This window comes from Pelophylax lessonae (assembly GCF_965119305.1).
Source record: "Pelophylax lessonae genome assembly, chromosome: 3".
NCBI classification, from domain to species: Eukaryota; Metazoa; Chordata; class Amphibia; order Anura; family Ranidae; genus Pelophylax; species Pelophylax lessonae.
Genome location: NC_138770.1, coordinates 153,668,325 through 153,691,966, shown reverse-complemented (window position 1 = coordinate 153,691,966; position 23,642 = coordinate 153,668,325).

Genomic DNA, 23,642 nt, shown 5'->3' with positions numbered 1-23,642 from the left:
TGTATTGCCAGTTTTAGAAAAGCTTCCAGCCATATCTTTTGTTTGTAGTTCTGGATAAGTCAGGGATGGGAGATATAAAAGGCCTAACATCCTTTTGGCCTTCTGTCCTACTCCTTCCACATTCTTATTTGAGCTATCTCCACCAGTGCTTCAGAAAAGGCACCCAAAGTACTCAGTTGGCTTTAGCCAACATTTTGTTTGCATCAGAACCATTTTTTCCCACATTCAAGTCAATTGTAATGCAAAATCAGTTTGAAGTGAATTAAAGTGATTGTAAAGGAAGAAGTTTTTTTTTTATTATCTTAGTGCATTCTATGCATTAGGATACAAAGCCTTCTGTGTGCAGCAGCACCCCCCCCCCTCCCTCAGCCCCCCTAATACTTACCTGAGGTCTCTCTATATCTAATGATGTTGTATGAGTGTCTCGGCTGCCTGGGACTCTCCTCCTCATTGGCTGAGACAGCAGAGTGGCATCATTGGCTTCCACTGCTGTCAATCAAAGTCAGTCAGCCAATAAGAAAAGAAAGGGGGCAGGGCCATGTCACAGCTCCATGTCTGAATAGACACAAGGAGCTGTGACTCAGAGCTGCTTGCTGTGGGGGCACTCAACAGGAGGGAGGGGCTAGGAGCACTGAAGAGGGACCCGAAATAGAATCACGGGGACGCCTGTCGCCCAAAATACGTTTTTGTACTTCTTTTGGGTAACAGGCATCCCGCGATTCTATGCGTGATTTTTCCGTGATTTGTTGGGTGACAATCGTGTCAAAGCCACGCCGTGTTTGGGGGGCCATTGGAAATGACAGGAATCGCGCGGGAGTCCCGCATTTTGCCATGATTCGGGATTGCGAGCAGAATCGCAGCGATTCTGCCCGGGATCCAGGACGCCAATATGTAAATCAAGCCTCAAATAAGATCGAAGTCAGATCAAAAGGAGGTCAACTGCATCTGCGAATGAACTCTGAGTGATCTGAGAAGCATCTCAAAGTGATCTCAAATGCAAGTGCAATGCACCTGAAAGCTAGCTGCATTTGCCAGTTGACACAATCTTAGGTAAATCTTCCTGGGAACAAAGTATCTATGTTTCAGTTCAGGGTCCTATTTGAAATCCCAAGCCCAACTGAGGAGGGGCACTGCCTTTGAGTTACAGAGAAAATAATACCATTTTCCCAAATGAGCAAAGGCTCATCCTTTAGTTAGTATACATATGCAAGATATGTTTTCCAGTTAAGCGAATTAGTCCAATTAGGCTACCAAGAGGATTGCAATATATCAGTGTTGCTTGTCTTTTACCTGGGTCTCTTTAACATTTCATAACATAAAAATATGTTATTTTCTACATGTGTGTATGAGTGCTAGGATTGTATACTTAAACATTCTTCATACCATTGTTGTTGATAGTATATTTTGCGTGTAACATCTGTTCACCTATTTGTAACTTGTTTGGTAATTTTTTTTTAATCTAGCTGATCCTTGTGACAAGTCTTTTTTGCCCAGATGGCAGAAAGCCCTGTAGGTACCGTATTTCTGATTACTACAGCAGTATGGAATACATGAATTTTTATTAGATACAATTGATACGTTAATCTTGATTTTTTATATAAAAGAAACAAAAACCCATAGGTTATTCCGATGCCTGCAGCATTTCAAACTTCCTTCCTTTTCTAACACACATAATAAAAGTAAGGAAAGGTCTGGGCATTATTATCATATGTTCATTTGAATATCACCTACATAAACTGTGCAGAAGGCAAAAATAAGTAAGCTTCTGTCTTAATTCTCAACCAAATGCTAACTTTAACCTGCAAAGCTTTCTAGGTCTTGGCTATTCCATATATCTTCACAGTATTTTTTTAGGAACTCTTCCTCTTATTATTTTGTCTAAATCCACAACCAGGCTAAACCAAGGCTAGCCATAGACAGTTTATTTTTTTCAATCAGACAGAGGGCTGATCCAAAAAAAATTAAATAAAAAAAACACACGGATTCCCCCATCCACATTGCTTCCAAATCCTCTTCACTGCGTAGGAATCTGCTACAAAGTTTATTAAAATGACTGCAATGTACATTGATCACTCAAAAGCATTGTTTTCTTCTCAACAAAAGAGAGTTTTGGCTGGACTCTTAACCACTAAAGCCCCGGAAGATTTTACCCCCTTCCTGACCAGGGCCTATTTTGCGATTCGGCACTACGTGACTTTAACGGACAATTGCGCGGTCGTGCGATGCTGTACCTAAACGAATTTGACGTCCTTTTTTCCCACAAACAGAGCTTTCTTTTGGTGGTATTTGATCACCTGTGCGATTTTTTGATCATGAGCTATAAACAAAAAAAGAGCATCAATTTTGCAAAAATAACAATATTTTTCACATTTTTTTATATGAAATTCCCCCCCCCCAAACAATGTAAAAATCTAAATTTAACATTTTCGGTCAATTTGTTTTATGCTACATATGTTTGGTAAAAAAAAAAAAAATCGCAAAAAGCGTATTTTGATTGGTTTGCGCAAAAGTTATTGCGTTTACTAAGGGAAAGATTTTTGTTGTTTTTTTTTTTAACGAGTAACGGCGGCGATCTGCAATTTTTTTTTCGGGACTGCGACATTGCGGCGGACAGATCGGACCCTTGACTGACATGTTTGACACTTTTGGGGTTACCAGTGACATTACTACAGTAATCAGTGCTATACATATGCACTGTTACTGTAAAAATGACACTGGCAGTAAAGGGGTTAACTTTTTTTGAGAGGGAGGGGTTAAGTATGTCACTAGGGGCGTGCTTCTAACTGTGATTGGATATGGCTTGAGGTGTAAGAACAGAGATCAACGGTCCTACATAGCAGAACCGTATGATCTCAATTCTTACACAGGGAAGAATGACAGGCGACTTTGTTTACCGGTGGGAGAAAGCCGCCTGCCTTTCTCCCACTGTAACGGACAATCGTGAGTGCCCGGCGGACATCGGGTCCACCGGGCAAACGCGAGGGGGAGTCCGTGAGCGAGCAGGAGCACGCCTCCGGCGGCGCGCGCTCGCTCCCTAGAGCCTCACAGGCTAGCGACGTAGTCCTACGTCGCTTTGCCTGTGAGGGGCTGACCACCGCAGTAAATAGTCGTGCGGCGGTCGGCAAGTGGTTAAAATCCAACCTACATAGCTCCCAAAATCTTCCCATATAACTCTTCAATAAGTTTTAGATACCCTTTGCGGCTTTAATCGCCAAACAGACTACCCTAAGTCTAATTTACACATCTACCTAAATCTTGGCTCCGCTATAAAATATATAGACTCATTCATTTCTGGTCCTGGTTCACACTGGTGCGATGCGCAAAACCCTGCGATTCAGTGCTGGTTCCCGCATCTCACCTGAATTGCACACTGGTTCACACTGACATATGCGAACCGCTGAGGGTGTCAATGTAAAGTTAATGACACCCCCAGATAAGTTCTGCACCATTTTGGTGCGAATGCGATGCGCGTTCAGCCATACAGTTTGTATGGATGATTTTGCATCACACAGATATTGCATGTGATCTGCACAGCAATGTGGTGCAAATCACATGCAATGTCTGTGATCGCACAAGTGTGAACCCAGCCTTAATCACCAATCGCCTGTGCTAAGGCTAACTGACACAGCCCCATAATCCTACCTCCTCCATACAGCTCCTCACTAAATTTCAGGTACTCCCCTCTTCTTTCTTAACGTGGTTCTAAACCTCTGAAATGAAAAATGAACAAAGCACATCTTTCTATAGTGTGTACTAGCCTCAACTCAAAGCACTGAGTATGATTTATCTCTGTTTTGTCTTCCCTCTGCTATCTGTATGAATCACTCCTGATAGGTTAGGCTGACTCTATAAAATCCTGGGTGATGGCCCTGACCCCTCCAGCACACGGCAGGTGACTGACTGCCTCAGCTGTGTATGTTTTCTATGTGCCTGTGTACAGGGGTGTGTGTCCATTCCCTCCACCTCCTGTCTTCTGCTGCTGAGAAAAATCCTTTGATCTGTGTACCTTGAACTGATGTACAGGAGAGAGGGCTGCAGATAAACAGGTACAACTTGTGTAGGAGGCTTTGTTACATCTCTATGTATCACCTTATTCTAGTAACTTCACTGTGTATATGTAAGGGTGTCAGAGCTGGGCTTCTAGCAGCTTTATTCTCAGTGCTCATGGCTGCCCAGCTGTCAGTTAATTACCAGCCACTCATTGTTTCCACAGTGACTCACCTGGTTACCATTACCTGCCTCATTAGTGCAGCCTACAGCTAGCCCCTTCTGGCTATTTAAACTGCCTTGCTCATTCCTTTCGTGCCTTCGCCTGGTCAACTTATCCAGTGTGTCTCTGCTGTGTTCCTGTTATGACTTTTTCCAGGCTGACATTTCTACTGGTTCCTGATCCTAATCCTTGGCTTCTGACAATGCTGATTCCTGGTTTCCAGAACCCAACTCGTCTAAATACCCATTTTGGCATCCCAACCCTGGTTTCTGTTTTTGACTACGTTCCTGATCTGTATTATTTTGACTATTACTTTAAAGGTGTGTTTAGCACTGTCCCCATAGGGCTTGCTGTATGTTGACGTGTTGGGCCTCCTCTGATTACCAGCACACAGTCTCTTAAGGTACAGTTCACACATTAAACCTTACTTCCAATGGCTCGTTGCTTAATAAACAGTGCAGGGGTGTTGGTTTTTAGTATTTATTATGGAACTTGGATGAGGGAAGGGAATAGTGGGATACTCCAGCTGGAACTATGTACATTGGATGCGGACAACTCTCACTTGGCCTCACCAGGTTGCTTGTGGAAGCATTCACACTGCTTACACCATACTGCCACATGTATGGAAAGGGTTAAGTCTCCTTGCTCTTTCTCCAGCAATAGACTTGGTGATCCACATTCTCTTCAGTATACTCACTAGCATCCCCTTTACTAACACCCATCCACTGATTCTTCTAGCTGCAGGGGTGGCCCCCCTCAGGTCAGGCCCCTTGACACAGATCTGTACTCACTGTACTTCAGATTCAGATCCTTCAGTGTCTCCCCTCTCAGTCACCTCCACAGGTTTCTCTCTTGCTCTTTAGACCCTCAGGCCGACTACCTTAGGCCACAAAATACCTCTACAGGGGAGGAGCCGCCCCCTCCCTCCAGGACTCTGCTATCCAGCTGAAAGACCTCGAGCACATGTGCTCCTGGCATTTATACAGTATCCCAGCATGCATCGAGGCACTTTCCTCTGCCAGATCACCAGGGCTGTACTAAACGCCTGTGCACTCATTTGTGAGGTTTCCTCTCACTGTGCCTCCCTATTGGATCAGTGTGAAACACTCTGATGACAGAGTTGCACCTGAGCACATTGAGCAGACCTCACTAGCAGATCCTGCTTTCTGGTAGGCAGAGAACAATATAGATTTACCTGCAATCCCTCTGGTAAGCAGACAGGATTCAAAACTATACTCTCTCTCTAACACCTACCTAGGAGGGTGCTACATGTGATTTTAACTGCATTTTCCGTCTCTGCCTGGTTCATAGGGGTTTACAACCACTTTAATACCCAACCTGCCTACTCTAAGTCTAGCTTACAAAGCTTTTTCCATTTTGGCTTCTCCAAACATCTCCTTTTAAATGTTCAGGTACTCTTCTTCTGTGTTAACCATCAACCAGCATACACTGAATCTAACCCATGAAACTTCCTAAACTTTGGCTCCTCCCTACACATTCCCAATCATTTTCAGGGTATTTCCCAAATACAACCATTGTGCCGTGCTAGACTTTTTCACCTCCACAAGGTTCTAGCTTGCAAGACTTCTTTCTTTTCTCTACTCCCTTCTATGTACCATTTGCCACTCATTAACTTGTAAAATCTTCAAAAACACACCAAATGTATTTTTTTTTTATCACAGATAAGCATATAACTGAATTTTTTTTTTTTTTTTTTTTCCCATAGTTCACCAGGAGTCCCTATAACTTGATGACCAGGCAAATATTATATTTACCAGGCATATTAATGAACTGGTAAAAAATGAGCCAAGGACTACTCAGTTCACTGCTTGTAGAGTGGCAGTGGATCCCCTATAGAAGAAGCCCAAGCTCCATGTGAGACCGGGACTTCTTTACTGGGTTTCCATTCACTTGGCACAATTTGGTAATGATCTGGCTTTTAACACTGCAGGAGAATATGGGGGGAGAATCCCTCATCTCTGTAGCATCATTAGTCTTATAAAGGAAAGTAGCTTACTTCCTTATTTAGGGCTACCTTAATAAGCATTGCACTGATGCCACACAGTATTGCCTTATTGGCTCATAGAATTCTATGATCAATCTCTTCTTTAAAGTGGATCTCCACCCACCCACCCACTTCCTTTTTTGTTTATTTTACCCTTTCTTACTGGGAGGTGGGTGCTGCACATTTGAGACACTCACCCATCTAGCATAGTCCTGAAATGTGCAGGCAAGCAATGGTGTTTAACAGAGTTTGTTTGTCTGTCTGTATATACAGTATATATGTGTGTGTGTATATGTGTGTCTGTATATATGTGTGTATCACTACTCCCATGGGAGCTGCTGAGTGTGGGTTCCCCTGGGTTACCATTAGCAACAGCAGAAAATGTAAGCATGTTTCCAAGTGTGAATACCTCAAACAAGAACCAGTCCAGTTTCTTTGGATTTTAGGGTTTATTGAGAACTTGGATAAGAGAAGGGATGAGTGGGATACTCCAACAACTGAACTATGCACAAATAGGCAGGGACTATACAGAACTGCTGATTGATGCTGGTTAACGCTGACTGACGCTGCTTAACGCTGACTGACGCTGCTTAACGCTGACTGATGCTGGTCACGACTAGGCCGCATACTTTAACTTCACCTTTGACTGTGATAAGTCCTTTAAGCTCCCTAAGGTACTGCTTTTTGAGGTAGCGGACTTGTAGTGCAGACTGTACTGCTGAGACACTTCAGGGCCCTTTCTGGCGCCCTCTTTACTCCCTATTCTTCAGGGCTTCACAACTTGGCACCCCCCTTACTGCAACATCCCAGGTTAGCTTGCTCTCTGATCCCCTTGACCTCTCTGGAGTGGCCCCCTCTCTTAGGCAGACCCCTGGGCAGATCTTGAGTACTCACAACACTGGTTTTCCAGAAGATTCCTGCCCCACAGGTCCACTTGGCCAGCACACACATACTGGATCCTCCACAGCACAGCTCATCCCCTGGTCCCTAGGCCAACTGCCTGGACCACCTTCCTCTGCAACAGGAGGAGAGACAGCTGTCACCCTCCTCCTGGGACCTGGCTTCCCGCCCAAAGACACCCTGTCACATGCTCCCCTCCTATTTATGTGCAATCCCAGGATGCATTGCAGGAATGCCCTCCCACTGGAGCTGACATAAAAACTGAGCGTGCCACTGGCTAGGTTTCCTCCCCTGTCCAATGAGCTCCATCATTGGCTGCAGAGGGGACACTCCCGTCAGACCCAGTGAATCACACTTGGAAACATGTAACAGGCTAAACTAACAGATCCGACCCTCCTGATAAGCAGAACAGGGTCACAGATATGTTTTGCCTAGCACCTACCTAGGAGGATGCTAAATGTATTTGTGTGTGTGTGTGTGTGTGTTTGTGTGCCTCTGTGCCTCTGTGTAAATCCAGGAAGTAAACAGGCAGGAGCTTCAGCTGCCAAGAGTTAAAATGGCGTCAGCCAGACTTAGTGGAGGGGGATTTCTGCAGCATATTTGGCAAGTACAGAATCACAGTATATATAAAATATAATGCAAAATGGTTTGAGGGAAGCTTCAGAATGGCAAATATGTTTTTATTACAAATTATGTGAGCAGTGTACAGCGTCGCACGACCGCGCAATTGTGAGTTAAAGTAGCACAGTGCCGAATCGCAAAAAGTGGCCTGGACGTAAGACAGCAAAATCCTCCGGTGGTAAAGTGGTTAAATACACATATAATCTTATGAGAATATTTTTGTTAAAATGAATGATCTGACAACAAGTTAGCTTCAACCCTTTGCTTAATCTGTGCTTAATTAGCTTCAATGTAGTACAGGATAGACATTAGGGGTCCAATGTCCCATTACGAAAGTGAGTCACTTTCAATGTGCTTTTACATGCGGGACTTGTCAGTGATGTGATGATAGCAATAAAGTTAAGAAAACATTTATTTTTTTTAAATTACTTTTAATAAAGAAAGTGTGGTGATTTTTTTTTCCATTTCAATTTTGTTTTTAGAAACGATGTACTCCTTATTCATTCAAATGGAGGGGAGGGGGAGCTTATTTTTAAAGGGGGGCTCCAGAATTCTATAGGCTCCCTACAGATCCCCAAAACCAGGATTTCAGGGAAAAGGGCATTCTCCAAATCAAGGAAAGGTACTCCCCCCATGTAGAAGGCATGTGGCCTGGTATGGTTCAGGAAAGGAGGAGCTGTATGCTTGGGCCCCCCTCTCCTGACCTTTCAGACTGAGTGTTCAGGTAAGGGTCTGGTATGGATTTTTAGGGGACCCCTCCCTCTTTTTCTTATTTTTTTGTGTTCTTGAAATTTATACAAAAACTCAAAATGTCTGATAAAGAATTTGGGGAGGCGCATGCGCGACGGCTCCCTGCATGGACGTGTGAGTGCAGAGCTCCGTCCCGCACCGGCACACAACAGCCCCTTGTAGCCCGCGCACACCGGAGGTACCCCCCGAATGCCGGGTACACCCCAGGAACTTACCAATGCCGGGAGCATCCGCCCTGGGATCCGAGCCGCTCCGGCCTGACTTTTCCAATATGGCAGCGCCCGCCACACCAGCGGGAGGACATGCCAGGGAGACAGAATCTGAGGACATCTCTGACCCAGTACACACTCCTCATCTGTGTCAAGCTTCCCCACAAATTGTGAATAACCCGCCATTGCCTGATCACTCCCCTGCCTCCACCGAATCCTTTATTGGGAGGACTCTGGAGGAACTTCTATTATCCCCTATGTGGGATCCTGCATCCAGCCCGGGCCTGCACAGTTACTTACTTCTCGGGGTCCCTAATGGCCCTGCAGATCTACACAGCCTTCTCTCTACATTTTCCAAAATGCTGGCTAGGGGCTTATCACATACTGTGGCCCAGATTACTTCTACCATACAAGGTGATCTCCACAATTTAGGCTCTCGCATAGAAGCCATAGAGCAAAAAACCGACCATACTGTTACACGGATGAATCAAAATTCCGCCAGAATTCAAGACCTCCAGGGCCAATTAGAAACTGCTCTTAATAAGATAGATGACCTGGAGAACAGATCCAGACAATATAATTTTTGAATCAGAGGCCTTCCTGAATCCATCACAGATGTGAAGGCTGCTGTATAATCCTTTATATCGGGTATTATCCCGGATCTCCCTGCACATCGCCTGGAGCTGGACAGAGCACACAGATCCCTCCAACCCCCACGGAAAGACAGCCTACCTAGGGACATTGTGGTGAAACCACACTTTTACTCAGTCAAAGAGGAAGTCATGAAACACTCCCGGTCCTCGGACCAACTTACGCTACTGGGCCATACTATCCAGATCTTTGCAGACATTTCTCCCACTACCATCCAACGGAGACGCTCTCTCTAACCCCTCCTCGCTGTCCTCTCTCAGAAAAATATCAAATATTGGTGGTCATTCCCCTTTCCCCTGAGTTTCTCTCATCAACAGAAGAACCTTGGCTTTTCCTCCATCGCGGAGGGGGAGAGACTGCTTCTAAAACAGGGACTCATCTCCCAGGACCCTTTAGTTGTGAATTCCCAACGGCCCTCCTCTACTAAACAACCTACCCCAGGGAGCCCCCTAGTCCCGCTGTGGCAGAAACAGCAATCCAAGAAATCAAAGGAATCTCCTCCTCCCTGAGAGGGCCTCTCACCCCCCTAACGGGGGTCTTGTCTTCTCTTAAGGCTTCACCGGCCCTTTGTTGAACTGATCTTTGGTACACCTCCTTAATCACCGGCTCTTTCTCATCAAGGACTGCTGCCACTTTACTCCTTTGATACGGCTCTCTTGAGCCCTTCGCCTCCCTCCTCCTCCTGTTTCAAGGCACTACTTTATATTATGTTGTTGGGGTTGCCCCGTGATATCTGTTTGGTGCTCCTTGCCTATGCACAGGAGACTCCCCAGAATGGCTTTGGCCTTCGGGGGACCTCTCGGTGTCTGTTATCACTCTTCGGAGTAATTTTCATTATCCTCCTTTCCCTCTGGGAAACAGTGAGATGCTAGATAGCTTTACCTTTTGTTATATTTGATAGTATACAGTTCGGCGGCATGGACAGGGTGAGGGGATTCCACCGTTTCCTGTCCCTTCCCCCTGCCCAGAGCTGCCCCTTTGCTTATTTAAGGCGTTTGCCGGTGTGGTTGCCATGCACCTCCAGTTGCTCCAGCTGATTCCACAAGATGGTCTTCTCGTGCCCACCTGGAGCACCCACAGGTCTTACTCTTAGAGACCTGCTTTTTTCTTCCTTGCCTCCTGCGGGCACCTAGGTGTCCCGTGGCAAGCCCAGGAGTGGCTTAATGCCACCTCTGTTTGTTTTTTTCTTGTCAGTTATTCAAATGTTTTGGTACTTATTATGCTCTGTACTAACACTTGTGCTTTGTATTGTCGCCCCATTCCTCCTCCTCCCTCCTCTTTTCATTTCTCCCCCTCTTCTCTCCATGCTAACTTTTCTACTCCCACAGGACTCTCCTATACAGATGGTCTGGCTCCTCCGATTTCTTGTCCATTCTCCAGGTTCCCTCTCCAGGCGGATCTCCTGGGATCTCTCCTCAGCTTCCCTCCACCATTGGATACATGACTACCTCTGATTCTCCCACACCTGTGCTGCGCATAGCATCGCACAATGTCCAAGGTCTCAACTCACCTGCCAAAAGACGTAAGTTGTTCCAGTATTATCACTCCATGCATTTAGATATTCTACTCCTACAAGAAACCCATTTTCCCAACACCTACAATCCCTCCTTTATCCACCAGAAATATCCTCTGTACTTCCTAGCGAACTCTGACTCCAAAACCAAGGGGGTGGGTTTTTATTTATCCAGACATATTAACTTCACCCCTTCCAATACCCTGCGGGATCCCGACGGCAGATATCTACTAGTCACAGGAGACATTAATGGGATACCTCACACCCTCTTGTCTTACTATGTGCCCAATCATGGGCAAGCCCGGTTCTTTTCTAGCTTAGCCAAAATAGTCACCGACAACACAGTAGGTACCCTCATAATGGGTGGAGACTAAAACCTGGCATTTGATCTCCGCCTCGACAAGACTAGACCGCGATCCTCTCCCTACAAACAACCCTCCAAACAGAGTCTGCGAGTCGCCAAACTCATCTACTCTATGGGTCTAGTAGACATATGGCGTGAGCTTAACTCTTCCACGAAAGACTATACGCATTTTTCCGCCCCCCACCAGACTTATGCCCGTATAGACCACATTTTCTTGTCCACCCGTGCTGTCCCACTGACTTTGAAAGTGGGTATCACAGATACCCCCCTGTCTGACCACGCCATAGTTTTCTTCTCAATGACTTCCCATCCCCCCACCCGAAGCCTTCCTGTCTGGAGGTTAAACAAGGCTCTTTTGTCCAACCCGGCACACTGTACCATGATTTAGGCGGATATTAAGGAATACTTTCTCCTGAACGATGTCAATGATATCGCCCCTACCTCTCTTTGGGCAGCTCACAAGGCTGTGATCAGAGGCAAGCTCCTTCCACTCTCTTCGAAACTCAAACGAGAACGACAGGCCGATATAGCCAAACTGGAAAGCTCCTTCCTCTCTATCCGCAACATTCATAAAAATAACCCTACTAGAGACACGATGGCGCAATTAGACGCTGCCCGCCTAGCCCTGAACCTAGCACTAACTACTGCGGCTGAAAAGCACCTTCGTTGGACGAAAGCCAGGGTTTACTCGGAACAGGATAGAATAGGCACACGGCTGGCTTTGAAGTTAACGCCCAAACCATGGACCCTAATGTTCCCCAAAATTAAATTAGCCTCGGGTGCCCTGTCTCAAAATTCACTCTGCGTGATGGAGGCCTTCCGCTCCTTTTACAATAAGCTTTACACAGCTGGGGACTCTACCCCTACGTCCAGCGAGCAGGAGCTTTTGGATAACCTTTCTCTCCCAAGGATATCGGGCCAACATCGGGCAGAGATGGAGGCCCCCCATCACGGAGGACGAAGTCCTCTCTGTTGTCAAACACCTTAAACTCGGTTCTGCCCCGGGACCAGATTGGTTTTCCAGCCCTTTATTACAAGACTTTCTCAGACTCCCTTGCCCCATACCTTACTCGATTCTTTAACACGTTGAGATCTGGTACCCCTTTGCCTGGAGAACTCAACTCCGCACTGCTAATGGTCATCCCTAAACCTAACAAAGACTCTAGTGATGTCTCTAATTACCGTCCCATCTCTTTGATTAATAATGATGTCAAAATCCTCACAAAGCTTTTAACCAATAGAATGTCCTCTTTTATAGCGTCGTATATTTATAAAGACCAGTCAGGTTTCATCCCAGGTAGACAGGGGACTGATCAGATCCGTAGAGCTGTTGACATTGTCTCTCTGTTGGGTTCAGCCTGGGATGGAGCACCCCCCGCAGGGGATTCCTCCTCTCACTGGATCTCCAGAAAGCTTTCGATACGGTTTCTTGGCCGTATATCTTTGAGGTACTCGAGAGATGGGGGTTCGGGCCCCGTTTCACAAACACCCTGAGAGCGCTCTACTCCTTCCCATCCGCACGTGTCCGTCATCAGGGCTGCTACTCTGACCCCTTTCCGATTGCTAGGGGTACCCACCAGGGTTGCCCCCTCTCCCCACTGATCTTTGCAATAGTAATCGAATCTTTGGCAATAGCGATTCGTTGCAACCCGGACATACAAGGCGTCGTCAGTGGCGACTTGGAGCATAAGTGTGCCCTCTTTGCAGACGACCTGCTCCTGTTCATCACCAACCCGTTAGTCTCCATCCCCAATCTCCTTAAACTTCTACATGTTTTTAGTAAACTCTCCAGACTCTCGGTCAATATGAATAAATCTTGCACCCTGAACGTCTCACTCCCCCCCACAGAACTTTCCACAGTGCAAGCCAATTTTCCATTTAGCTGGAACTCCGACTCCATCCCCTACTTGGGTACTCATCTCACCCCCTCATTAAAAAACTCAAGGCAGACTTAGCTACCTGGTCCTCTCACACTCTGACATGGCTTGGCAGAATAAACGCCATCAAAATGATGTTCCTGCCCGTATCCTATACCTCTTTAGGTTCCTCCCGATCCCTGTTAAGTCGGCTCACCTGACGGACCTGCAGAACGCACTTATTCGGTTTGTCTGGGGCTCCAAAGGTCACAGGTTTTCTAAATCGATTTTATTTCGCTCTAGACTCCGAGGAGGTCTCCCTCTGCCTAACCTTAAATGGTATTACCAATCTGCCCATTTAGCTCAATTCTCCACGATATACAGGAAAGGGGGCAAACCAGATTGGATTAATTTGGAGAGGCAAGCAGTTCCACATCACACACTTGACTTTCTAGCCTGGTGCCCCCCCAAAGATAGACCCCCCATTCTAGCCCCTACTCTGTCCCACTCTATACATCTTAACGACCAACTCCTTAAACAACCCGGCCTGGTCTCCAAACTCAAACCCCTTAAGCACATTTTTAACAACCCCCGATATCCCCCAGGAAAAAATATCAAAGCCTTCCATTGGTGGCTAAACAAGGGCCTATTTCGCATTGGACACTTTTTTAACTCCATGGGACCCCTCTCTTTCCCACACTGTGTCAATTTCCTCAAAATGCCCCTCTCTGAGAGGTATCGCCACTCCCAGATATCACATTTCCTCCACTCTATATGGGACGATATACCAGACCCTGCACAACTCACTCTTTACGAAAGCTGGTGCTCGGAAGCCAAGGACCCAAGAGGAGGGATCTCCCTCATCTACTCAATACTATCCAACAGTGATGTCAAACCTGCATATGCGCTGGCCTGGGAGAGGGATCTGGAGATGGAATGGGATCTGGACAACTGGGGCTCCCGCCTTCAAAGCTCCTTTACAGGTATACTGAATGTTTCTCTTATCGAAGCCAATGTTAAATTGCTCACCAGATGGTACCTGGTCCCTACCCGCATTGCGGCCATGTTTCCAAACGCCTCTCCACAGTGTTTTAGAGGCTGCGGTTCATCTTGTGACCACTTGCACACTTGGTGGGCCTGCCCCAAGATCAGGCTGTACTGGAATAAATTATTCCAGATTATTCTTAAGATTCTTGGTCATCCTATCGCTCAATCTCCACAAATTGCACTTCTCAATGTCAAGGTCCCTAAACTCTCTAAACCTGCTCAGAAACTCCTTCATTTCATGCTTCTAGGAGCCAAACTCACCATAGCCAGAGCATGGAAAACACCCAGGGTGTCCATCAGGGAGACCAAACTTAAGATCTCCTGGATCATGTCACAGGAAAAAATCTCTAGCATTATCAATAATAATGTGGTTATATTTGAGTCCGTCTGGGAGCCCTGGGCTGAGTACGTACAAGTTTCCATTTGATCCGACCGCCAGACCCTCTCTCCTCTTCCCCCCTCACCCTTCTCCACCACCCTCGCACTCTTGGGGGCTAGCTCTGAAGGGGTAATTTACTGGACCCATATGTCTCGCCACCCATTGGGGGCATGGTGTCCTCTCCTCCTTCCCCTCCTGGAGATACCCTCCGCCTTGAATCGTTGTATATTGCCTGTTGTTTTTCATTGAGCTCTGCATCCCTCTATATGGGGTTCTTCCTCACTGACCCCGACATATTCTGTTTATGGATATGCCCTTCCTCGAATGTTAGTACTCCTCAGTTTTATATGTACAGTTATCCGGACCATGTCTAATTTGATTGTTCTACCATGTTTTTTGACTTGTATACTTGACTTTTTCTCAATAAAAATGATTGAAAGTAAAGAATTTGGGGGTTCACCCTGACGTTTTTTTCTTTGTTTTTCTGTGCGGGGTCTCTCTTGACATCTATAACTGACCCTCATCAAGGATAAGGGTCTGGTATGTGTTTTTAGAGGGCGCACCAAGCCATTTTTTGTGTTGGGTCCCCTATTAGTATCTATACCAGACCCTCATCTGGGATAAGGGTCTGGTATAGATGAAACAAATCCCCAGCTGCTCAGAAGTAAATGACCAGGAGCTGTAATTTACCCGCATTCTAAATTGTGTTTTTGCATTTCAAGTTTTGCATTTTAATCTTGCCCTTTAAGCAAAGCTCCCCACCAAATGGAACTTCTTAAAAAAAAGTTTTTTTTTGCATTGGTACATGTTCTTCAGGGAAATATCCAGTCCACCCCACCCACCCCAATTTTGTTTAACAATTCTTTGCCTATTAACCTAGAAAATTGTCATTACTTTTTTATTTTTTTATTTTTTTTTTTAACATTAGACTCCTATTGACTTCAGTGGGGTTTGGAGAGGGCCATGTTTGGCAATGTGATATATTTCTGTCTGTCCACCCTGACCCCGTACCTGCTCTCCTGTGTGTCTTCAATATGCTCCGATTTCTCTGCTGTGGATTTTCACACACTGTGGATGTTCCTATCATCTTGTATTTTCACCACAATAATATGTTACAGAAAATGAGCAGCAATGCTTCAATGTGAACACACACATAATTGAAAACCCAACATTGGTTCTAAACCTGCACTTGAAAATTAAAAAAAGAAAAAGGGTTTGGCTGGAGTTCCACTTTAAGTCAACAGAACATTATGGCATGGCACCTGTCCATGCAATATGATCATTACACCCAGAGACAGATCTGTCATCTAAACCATAAGAGTTTAGCCCTGTATCACTGCTATAAAATATATATAGAAAACATAATTCTTTTGATTAGAAAAAAGGAACATTTTATTAAATGATTCATTTTATTTACCAGGTAATGTAACTTAAAGGATGAAAACATTTATTAACAGTGTTTTTACATCTTCCATTTGGCCTGTGTTAACATTCTTTTTTCTATTTATTTTATGGCTAGGCTGCATCCTATGACTAGCATTAAGCTGTCCCTTATGAACTGCATAGCTTGCAGCTGTCCAGCTCGGCTTTTGCAAATCCTGTGGACTCTGCATGGTCTCCGAAAATCCTACATGCTGTGCAATTTGCATTTTTCCTTGGCTTTAGTAAACTCTACAGATCAGTGTAGCATGCAAATAGACTCATTTCTGAAAGGATGTTCAGTTGGACTCTCTGACCTATATTTACTGTCAGCAGGTAGAGCATAGCAACTAAACTCAATTTATTCACTTTAAGCTTAGTGCATATATATTTCCCTAACAGTGCATATTCAATGGTATAAGCAAAAAGAAAATAACAATGCATAAAAGAGCCAACATAATGTCTGTCTCATCCTCTGATGCTCTCTGTGCGAGCAGCACGACTTGGATCGATGTAAGCCAAATAATCAACCTCAAAGAGGAACTCTGTTAAGCACTGAGTGTATATACAATGACCACATCATATAATCCTACTGCAGAGAAAAACAACTGAATATGTATAGAATCCCCATGTCTCCATATGATAGGTCTGCGTGCGGAAATTTGAATTTTAGTTCTTGTTTGTGGCCACTTACCTTCTTCAGCATACCATGGCTTAACAGAAAAAAAAAAAAAAACTCAGCAGCCACAATATACTGAGAACTTTCCTACTTTGATCCTGTATGAGCCATGCTGTCAATCAACAGGATATAGTGAAGAAAGTGAAAACCCTCCACAATCACTCATTCTATAAGGAACACATTTGCTGTTCCTGAATTTCTCTCAACCTTTTTGATAGAAATAATCTAACATTTAAATAATTCATACCAGCCCACCTGCTTAACCCCTTCACTCCTAGGGGTAAATGTTAATGCCTAAGCACAATTTTGAAACTTTGACATGTGTTAGTAAAACTGTACATATCATCACAACTATTTTGTGCATACAGGTGGATTATACCTTTTTTTTTTTTCAAGACAAATTGGACTTTTATTTAGTGGTAAATGGTAATGTATATTTCCTGATTGGCCCAAATTAGTAAAAAAAAAACATTTTTTTTATAATTTAGCCATATATTTCTTGCTACTACCATAACCTACCACCACAAAACAACCCAAAATAAATTCTCCTGCTGTTGTACAGCCCAGAAACAATAGTGCACATTTTCATTTTTTTATTATCCTACCTAAAACAAACTGACCCTAACAGACACTGATACAATTTTTTTTCTTTTTTTTTTAATCCTGCCCAAAATATACTGACCATGTTTCTTCCTCTTCATTCAGAGAGAAATTAAACACCGGGGCTTCACAATGACTGATCTCTGTGATAGCCAATCAGAGACATTAGTATGGAGTCTGGGGCTCTGGATGAGACCCCGGTCTCCATGCTGGGAATGTGCTGGGAGTGCGCTGGGTGGCGTAGTCCCAGCAAAAAGACAGATACGCATAATTATGGCCCTATGGACAAAAGCACAGTCAAGTGAGGCTGCATATATGCATACTGTCAACGGGAAAGGGGCTAATAAATTATATAAGTGACACCAAGGGGTAGATTTTCTAAAACTGGACAGTGCAAAAGCTGGTGCAGCTCTACATAGAAACCAATCAGCTTCCAGGTTTGATTGGCTACCATGCACAGCTGCACCAGATTTTGCACTTTCCTGTCTTAGGCCCCTTTCACACAGGCGTACTGTTCAGATCCGCCTGTCCGTTTTTTTGGCAGATCTGAACGGTCCCCCCATGCATTCCTATGGGGCATCGGATGGCAGCGGAGACATGTCCGCTGACATCCGACCCGATCTGATCCGTCAAATCTGGATGGATGGAAACCCTATTTTCCATCCGTCCAGCGGATCGGATGGGATCGGATGAGAACGGACCCATCTGATTTTTCCCATAGAGATGCATGGGGAACTGACAGCTGTGTCTCCGCACACAGCGCGGAGACACAGCTGTCATCCTTCTGCTCAGCGGGGGATCGGCGGCTCGATCCCCCGCTGAGAAAAGCGGAGTCCGTTTGACGGACTTACTGTGTGAAAGGGGCCTTAGTAAATCAACCCCCAAGTGGCTTGTTTACAAGCATAGTGAATTCACAAATCACATCCATGTTTAATAACATTTAAAGCTAAAGTATAATCTGCCTGTAGTGCTACCCCCGCAGGAGCCGCTTAAGTAAACGGGTCCCGCACTCCGCCTCTCAACCGCAAGAACAAGCTCAGCCCCACTGGCACACCTAGTAATTTGTGAGTGTATACCTTTAAATTACGCACTGACACAAGACAAATAGATTCTTACTCCTTAGTTCAGCTTTGCTCAAGGAGGAGACTTGAAAAGAGTATTATTCAACTAGGCCTTGGCTAAACAGCCAGGCTCAGTTAAAATATCACTATATAACAGCGAATAAGCATTTATAATAACAAGTAAATGCATCAAATATACACAGTATCTTTGTAGTAAGTGAATGAATCTCTCAGGACAACAGATTGTTATAAGAAACACTTTTACTAAAGGGGAACCCTGGGCCAGCCTAAAATACTTGTATACTAATGATAGATGAGGTAATCTATATACCAATAATGTGTTCCCTTTTAGAGCAACAATAGCAATGTTCTACTTGCAGGGCCTTGCTAAGATCTTCACTGGCAGTTGGGGCTCATTAAATTAATAGTTCCCAATATGACTCTGTGTATAGCAAGCAATGCAGAATAGTTGATTATCATCCTGAAAGATCTGGTGGCTGATTCACTTGCCAAGTGTCTGTGTTCAGTGTAACAAGAGCTGTAATAAATGCGGTCTGAACTCTGAGCAGGTGCCCTCTTCAAATCCTGATGTCTGTCAATAAGGGTCCTGAAGGACAGGCAATGGCAATCCTCCATGCTCTGTAGCCTCAGGATGGCTACGCTCTGCTGTCTCAGTGCGTCCCACCGACCTCACATGATCAGCGATGCTGCAGAGATGTCTGTGGTGCAGCGATGAACATCTGTCCTGCCAGGGCTGAGTCTGCAGGTCTATAGGAGGTGTGCAGTAGGCCGCAGTCTGCTATCTCTCTCTCTCTCTCTGTACAGCAGACTGATGTGCACACGATGGGTCCCGGGAAACAAGAGAACATGGCCTGTTCAGCAGATCCCTTTAAAGTCTCTCCCACAATCCTCTCCTGGAGCCAAAGGCTTGCTGGGAAGTACAGTTCCTAAACAGTTCAACAGTGCAGTAATATCCATGTATGAAACTACAGTTCCCACAATGCCTTTTTTTCCAGTCTCAGGAGTAGGATGCATGAAACCTGAGACCAACACTAGAGGGATACAGAGACGGTCTAAAGGAGCAGAAAGTAAGTTTTCATTATTAGATAATGGCAGTCCACTACATGCCTGTATTTTGCTTTCCCTAGTTCCTCCTTCCCCTCCGTTAACAACCTAATAGAGTTTTCAAATAAAACATTTCTGCTTTAATTATATACCTTTTTTTAGACCCAATGATGTGTTCATCAAGTCTGTGCACTCTTCTCTGAAATGCAAGCAGATCATAACTAATGGGGGGGATCCGCAGGGTGCTATATATACAGTGGGTACGGAAAGTATTCAGACCCCCTTAAATTTTTCACTCTTTGTTATATTGCAGCCATTTGCTAAAATCATTTAAGTTCATTCTTCTTCCTCATGAATGTACACATAGCACCCCATACTGACAGAAAAACACAGGATTGTTGACATTGTTGCAGATTTATTAAAAAAGAAAAACTGAAATATCACATAGTCCTAAGTATTCAGACCCTTTGCTCAGTATTTAGTAGAAGCCCCCTTTTGATCTAATACAGCCAGGAGTCTTTTTGGGAAAGATGCAACAAGTCTTTCACACCTGGATTTGGGGATCCTCTGCCATTTCTCCTTGCAGATCCTCTCCAGTTCTGTCAGGTTGGATGGTAAACGTTGGTGGACAGCCATTTTTAGGTCTCTCCAGAGATGCTCAATTGAGTTTAAGTCAGGGCTCTAACTGGGCCATTCAAGAACAGTCACGGAGTTGTTGTGAAGCCACTCCTTCGTTATTTTAGCTGTGTGCTTAGGCTCATTGTCTTGTTGGAAGGTAAACCTTCGGCCCAGTCTGAGGTCCAGAGCACTCTGGAGAAGGTTTTTGTCCAGGATATCCCTGTACTTGGCCGTATTCATCTTTCCCTCGATTGCAACCAGTCGTCCTGTCCCTGCAGCTGAAAAACACCCCCACAGCATGATGCTGCCACAACCATGCTTCACTGTTGGGACTGTATTGGACAGGTGATGAGCAGTGCCTGGTTTTCTCCACACATACCGCTTAGAATTAAGGCCAAAAAGTTCTATTTTGGTCTCATCAGACCAGAGAATCTTATTTCTCACCATCTTGGAGTCCTTCAGGTGTTTTTTAGCAAACTCCATGCGGGCTTTCATGTGTCTTACACTGAGGAGAGGCTTCCGTCGGGCCACTCTGCCATAGAGTCCTAAACGATTTCAGGGACTTAGGCGCTAAGTCGAGGAGAAGGACCTCCAAGGTAGTATTTTCCGAAATACTACCTGTACCTCGAGCCACACCAGAGAGGCAGCGGGAGATTAGGGAAGTTAACGAGTGGCTGAGGAGCTGGTGTAGTAAGGAGGGTTTCGGGTTCCTGGAGAACTGGGCTGACTTCTCAGTCGGCCACCGGCTCTTTGGTAGGGACGGGTTGCGCCTAAATGGGGTGGGTGCAGCCGTACTGGGTGCGAGGATGGCCACAAAGTTAGAGGGGCTTTTAAACTAGGGAATGGGGGGGAGGGTACAGATGTAGAATTAGCCAGTGGAAAGCAAGATTCAGAGGGCAGAAATGGGGGCAATAGCGGTAGGGTGTTCGGAGCTCCTAAACCCAGGGTGGGTATGGGGAAAAATCACCAGAGCAGCCTAAAAACATCAAATGAGGATATTTGTAACCGGTCAAAATTACGAGGTTTGTATACCAATGCCAGAAGCCTGGCCAACAAGATGGGAGAGCAGGAGCTGCTGATGTTTGAGGAGAACTTAGATTTTGTGGGGATAACTGAGACTTGGCTTGACAGCTCTCATGACTGGATGGCGACCATTCAGGGGTATTCCCTTTATCGCAGAGATAGAGAAGGTAAAAAAGGGGGAGGGGTATGTTTGTATATTAAGAACAGTATACAGGTAAATATGAGGGATGATATTAATAATGGAGCTAAGGACGAGGCAGAATCCATATGGGTAGAGCTTCAAAGGGAAGGCACGGGGGGGAAGGTAATATTGGGCGTATGCTATAGGCCCCCCAACCAGAGGGAGGAGGGGGAGGCGGACCTCATTTTACAGATAGGATTGGCAGCAAGGATGGGAAATGTCATTATAATGGGGGACTTTAATTATCCTGATATAGACTGGGCAGAAGGAACCGCGCATTCAGCCAAGGCTCGGCAGTTCCTAAATTTTTTGCAGGACAATTTCATGGGTCAGATGGTGAATGCAAACTATTCAGAGAGAGGAGATACAATAAGACACATGGCCATTCACTAAAACTAGAGGAAAGGCGGTTTAACCTTAAAATGCGTAAGGGGTTCTTCACTGTAAGAGCGGTAAGGATGTGGAATTCTCTTCCACAAGCAGTCGTATCAGCTGGGAGCATTGATAGTTTCAAAAAACTATTAGATGGGCACCTTGGAGACCACAACATACAGGGGTATACAATGTACGGTTAAAAGCAAACACAAACACATCATAGGTTGAACTGGATGGACTGATGTCTTTTTTCAACCTCACTAACTATGTAACTATGTAACTATGTAGCCCCGACTGGTGGAGGGCTGCAGTGATGGTTGACTTTCTACAACTTTCTCCCATCTCCTGACTGCATCTCTGGAGCTCAGCCACAGTGATCTTTGGGTTCTTCTTTACCTCTCTCACCAAGGCTCTTCTCCCCTGATAGCTCAGTTTGGCATGATGGCCAGCTCTAGGAAGGGTTCTGGTCGTCCCAAACATCTTCTATTTGAGGATTATGGAGCTCTTAGGAACCTTAAGTGCAGCAGAAATCTTTTTGTAACCTTGGCCAGATCTGTGCCTTGCCACAATTCTGTCTCTGAGCTCTTCAGGCAGTTCCTTTGACCTCATGATTCTCATTTGCTCTGACATGCATTGTGATCTGGAAGGTCTTATATAGACAGGTGTGTGGCTTTCCTAATCAAGTCCAATCAGTATAATCAAACACAGCTGGACTCAAATGAAGGTGTAGAACCATTTCAAGGATGATCAGAAGAAATGGAAAGCACCTGAGTTAAATATATGAGTGTCACAGCAAAGGGTCTGAATACTTAGGACCATGTGATATTTCAGTTTTTCTTTTTTAATAAATCTGCAACAATGTCAACAATTCTGTGTTTTTCTGTCAGTATGGGGTGCTATGTGTACATTCATGAGGAAGAAGAATGAACTTAAATGATTTTAGCAAATGGCTGCAATATAACAAAGAGTGAAAAATGTAAAGGGGTCTGAATACTTTCTGTACCCACTGTATAGCTTTCTAAAAACATCACTGCACCCTGTCTCATTGCTACTCTCAAGACCCCCTTAGTTGAAATGTAAACAGAGGGCCTTCATAGGTGAGTGTAAGTCTGGAGGAGTGGACATTCCTAGGCAGACTAAGCCTCCATGAATAAAAGTGAAACTAAAATCCAATGAACAAAATGGGTGGGCCTGGATTAGTAAGACTGGTGGAAAAATGGCTAGATGTTGCTGAATTTTCTCCAACTAGGCTCTGTCTGATTTGTTGAAGCTCTTGCTAAGCATTTCAGTACAGGGAAAACATGTGCAAGACTAAAGGTAAGGCTGGAGTTCAGCTTTGCAGTCAACCTGTAGGGATGACTAAGACAAGTAACGTTAAAGCTTGTAAACAGGCACTCTGTGCTGCCACATGTTGTTTGCCCGGTGCAGCCCACTACCTAAAAAAAAGGCACATTTTCAGTATTGGCACTCACTTGTACACTCTTCCCTGCATAAAGCTATGTATAGACATACTGATTTTCAGGTGGTATTTCGGGGTAGCTCTAGGGGCACCATGGACAGAGGTAACCTCATGCAGGATGAATTTCACTTCCTCCACCTTACCCGGATAATTGATTGGCACGCTCATGCTGACTCTAAGGACTGGGTGTCCTTGGAGTCTGCGGTGTCCACCATTCCCGCACATCATCTCCCATGGGTGACGCCGTCCAAGACTCCACGCTCTATTCTGACCCATCCCATCACGGGTGCAACCCTGCGCCTCTTTCAAACGATCCGCCATAAATTAGATCTTTCCCCGAAACTTAGTCCACTGCTACCCCTGTGCGCTTCTCCAGAATTCCCACCTGATCTCCCTTATGTCCCTTCCACGGGGCCCACCGTGGACATGCCCTTTCAGGCACGTCACTTTTTTGCTGACGCTCGCCCTCTTACGCAACAGGCCCTTCGCCTCAAATACCCGTCCGTAGATGTTCCGTTCTACAGCTTTTTACAAGTTAGACACTTCCTGCACAGCGCACAGCCGGTGGCGGATTGGACCCGCTCCCTTACTTCATTTGAACGACTTTGTGAAGCGCCAGGGCCACACCGTCATTTGATATCCATATTATATACTATG